Source organism: Helianthus annuus, chromosome 2, assembly GCF_002127325.2.
Source record: "Helianthus annuus cultivar XRQ/B chromosome 2, HanXRQr2.0-SUNRISE, whole genome shotgun sequence".
In the NCBI taxonomy this organism is placed as follows: domain Eukaryota; kingdom Viridiplantae; phylum Streptophyta; class Magnoliopsida; order Asterales; family Asteraceae; genus Helianthus; species Helianthus annuus.
Window position 1 is genome coordinate 131768000 of NC_035434.2, and position 4489 is coordinate 131772488.

Consider the following 4489-nt stretch of genomic DNA (forward strand, 5'->3'; position numbering starts at 1 on the left):
TTTGCGTAAATTAGATACGTGGAACACTGGATGCACATTGTTTAGTTCTTGTGGCAAGTCGAGTCTGTACGCCACCTTGCCGATCCTTTCGAGTATCTTGAAAGGACCCACATAGCGAGGAGCGAGCTTTCCCTTCTTTCCAAAACGAACTACCCCCTTCCAGGGAGATACCTTAAGAAGAACTCGATCAACATAGCGAGGAGCGAGCTTACGCCTAACATCAGCATAGCTCTTTTGTCTGCTCCTAGCCTTGATCAAGTTATCACAGATCTGAAGAATCTTATCCGTTATCTCTTGAATGATCTCAGGGCCAGTAAACTGCTTGTCACCAATCTCATGCCAACTGAGAGGAGATCGGCACTTGCGGCCATACAAGGCTTCGAAAGGAGCCATCTGAATACTTGAATGATAGTTGTTGTTGTACGAGAACTCAATCGATGGTAAATGTACATCCCAGTTACCACCAAAGTCAATGACACAAGAACGGAGCATATCCTCTAGGGTTTGAATAGTACGCTCGGTCTGTCCATCTGTCTGAGGATGAAAGGCTGTGCTAAGATTCAAGTGCAAACCCATAGCGGACCGAAACGTTTGCCAAAGACGCGAAGTAAAACGACCATCACGGTCAGAGATTATGTCAAGAGGTATGCCATGATGGCATATAATCTCATCAGTATAGATTCAAGCAAGTTTCTCCACTTTATAATCTTCACGAATAGGAAGAAAGTGGGCCGGTTTGGTCAAACGATCAACTATCACCCAGATACTGTCGTGACCAAAAGGCGTACGGGGTAGTTTGGTAATAAAGTCCATAGCAATGCTATCCCATTCCAAATTGGGATCCTAGGTTGCTCCAAAAGTCCAGAAGGACGCTGATGTTCAGCCTTCACCTTCAAGCAAGTAAGGCACTTAGAAACATACACAACAATGTCCTTCTTCATGCCAGGCCACCAATAAGTCGTACGCAGATCCTGGTACATCTTATAGGCACCTGGATGAATAGAGTAGCGAGATTTGTGAGCCTTATTCATAATGAGCTCACGTAGATTATCGCGATCTGGCACCCAGACGCGATTAAGATACTACTGAAGACCATCAGATTTAGTTTCAAGATGATCCACATTAGCACCACGAATTTCCACCCTTAGATTACCTTCATTAGCTGACGAATACTGCGCTTCACGAATACAGGCATGGAGATCACTGGAGATACGAATAGCCTTAAAATGAGTTTTACGACTAAGAACGTCGGCCACTACATTCGCCTTACTAGGATAATAGCGAATTTCGCAGTCGTAGTTGTTAAGTAGCTCTACCCAACGTCTCTGTCGCATGTTCAGTTCCTTCTGGTCAAAGATATGTTGGAGGCTCTTACGGTCGGTGAAGACCACACATTTTGTACCATATAGGTAGTGTTGCCAGATCTTTAACGCGAAGACAACTGCATCAAGCTCCAGATCGTGAATAGTATAGTTTTTCCGTGTACTTTGAGTTGACAAGAGGCATAAGCGATAACCTTGTCCCGTTGCATGAGCACACAACCCAATCCATGGTTCGAGGCATCACAATAAACCACGAAATCGTCGTTCCCATTAGGTAGAGTAAGTACAGGTGCGTTACACAAAAGGGTCTTAAGAGTCTGAAAAGATTCCTCTTGCTCGGGACCCCAAGCAAAAGGTTTCTCTTTTTGCGTCAACGTAGTAAGAGGCACCGCGATTTTGGAAAAATCCGAGAAGAATCGACGGTAATAACCAGCCAATCCTAGAAAAGAACGAATATCAGACGCGGATTCAGGCGTACTCCAATTCTTCACGGCTTCGATCTTAGACGGGTCAACATGAATACCTTGCTTACTAACAACGTGACCAAGATATTGCACTTCATCGATCCAAAACTCACACTTAGAAAACTTAGCATACAGACGTTCACCACGTAAAAGTTCGAGCATGAGACGCAAGTGATGAGCATGATCAGCCTTAGACTTAGAATAAATGAAAACATCATCGATAAAGACTATAACAAAACGATCCAAATAGGGCTTACACACACGATTCATAAGATCATTGAACACAGCGGGTGCGTTGGTCAGTCCAAAAGGCATAACCACGAACTCGTAGTGTCTGTAATGAGTATGAAATGCGGTTTTAGGAATATCATCTTCGAGAACACGCAACTGATGATATCCAGATCGAAGATCGATCTTAGAGAAGCAGGATGCGTCTTGTAGTTGGTCAAACAGGTCGTGAATACGAGGTAGAGGGTAACGATTCTTCACGGTAAGCTTATTAAGTTCATGGTAGTCGATACACATACGAAATGAACCATTCTTCTTCTTGACAAATATAACAGAGCACCCCACGGGGGGGTACTTGGTCGAATAAAACCTTTATCGAGTAATTCCTGTAGCTGGCTGGATAACTCTTGCATCTCGAAAGGTGCAAGACGGTAAAGAGTCTTGGCGACAGGAGTTGCGCAAGGTACGAGATCAATACGAAAATTAATGGTCCTAGGAGGAGGAAGACCAGGAAGATCTTCAGGAAAGACATCAATCACACACCACTGGAACGTCGCTTATGTTCTTCTCCTTGCCCTTTTGTTCCACCACGTGGGCCAAGAAGGCAAAGTTCTGTTTACGTAAGCATCTGCTCGCCTGTGTGCATGACATCAGCCTCAGTCCTTTTGAAGGTCGGTCTCCATAGACATTCAAAACATCACCATACGAAAGAGGAAGATGAACAAGCTTATCATGACAAATGATCTCGGCATGGTTCTTACGCAACCAATCTATACCGATAATGACATCGAAACTACCCAAACGCATGGGTATGAGATCAATAGAGAACACATGATCGTTAAGAGTCAGGGAACAATCATGAACAATAGAATTAACAAGGATCGACTTACCATTGGCAACCTCAACAGAGAATGACTCAGGTAACTTAGAGCGTGTACAGTTTATCAAAGACTCAAATTCCACGGACACAAAGGTTTTATCGGCACCAGTATCAAATAGGATCGAAGCATAAAGATTATTAACGAGAAACATACCATTCACCACATCATTGTTGTTGCGAGCCTGATTAGCATTGAGATTGAATGCTCGTCCACGAGCGGCTGCTTGTTGATCTTGGTTCAGCTGGGGGCAACGGTTATGAAGATGAGTAGTATCTCCACACTGGAAACATGCACAAATAGCATTGACCGGCTTAGGATTCTGTAAAGGAGCTGGAAGAGAGCTGCTTGAGCTACCTGAGTTGGGGCTTGCTGAGCTGGTTGTGCAGGGTTAGCTTGACGACAGTAGGCAGTCGTGTGACCATAGCGGTTGTAGTTGGTGCACAGACGACATGCAGAAGCAGTAGGATGATGAAAGGTGGAAGTCGCGCACTTGGGGTAAGACCCAGTGTACTGCTTCTTAGCTTCTGGAACAGCAGGGTTAGTAGCAGCAGTAGCAGGAGAAGGTTTAGCAGCAGGAACAATAGCATTGCATCCTGAACCCCGAGATTTCCTTTTCTTGTTCTTGCTGTCACTTGACTGCGGGTGACTTGATTTGCAGACTTAGAGGTAGCAGGAGTAGCAAACTGTTTATCACGCACATGGTTGTTGTTCAAACTCGCTGCCAAATGATAGACTTCTTCAATGGTATCGAGTTGAGCTGCTTCGATTGAATCATGCATCACAGGAGGTAGACCATTGATGTACTTGGTTATCATCCTCTTGGGAGTAGAAACCAAATGAGGAACGATCAAGCTAAGCTGCTTAAGCGGGCAGTATAAGCCAGGTGATCATCACCAACCTGCTTCAAATGCCAAAACTCTTCTTCAAGCTTCAATTGTTCATGAGGAGGGAAGAACTCGAGCATCATGAGTTCTCGCACCTCAGCCCATGGAATAGCACAGGCTTCTTCATTAGAACGAATGTTTCTCTCATTCGACCACCACTCCAACGCTCTGCCTTGGAACATTCCAGTCGCACTCCTAGTCTTTAGATGATCTGGGCATTCACTGTTAGTGAAGGTAACTTCGATGCTGTCGAACCACTCGAGCATAGCAGTCACCCCATCGATGCCCATGAAGGCTTAGGGTTACAAGAGATGAAATGTTTGTAGCTGAACTTAGTAGACTTCTGCAATTCGGCCTTTGAGTCCACAGAGGATGGAGGAGTGTTTGATCCTTGGAGCTCAGAGACGATCTTTGGCACGACTCGAGCAATTTGGTCGGCCATGAAAGACATCATCTTTTTTTGAGACTTCTCCCTAGATCTCTTGAGAGAGTTGGATAACTTTCGAGAAGACATCTAAAAGATCCAACAAAAGGATCGTATAAGTTTAGATTAACATACGATAGACTAAGACTCGAGATTCACAAGATTCATATAGATATCGCAACCACGACCTTCGCATGGCACGTCGTACGAAGTTTGGCAAAGTGTCAGAAGTGCTTATATATAGGAAGTACCAGCGGCGTATCCACTACGCTTCGGTCACAATGCT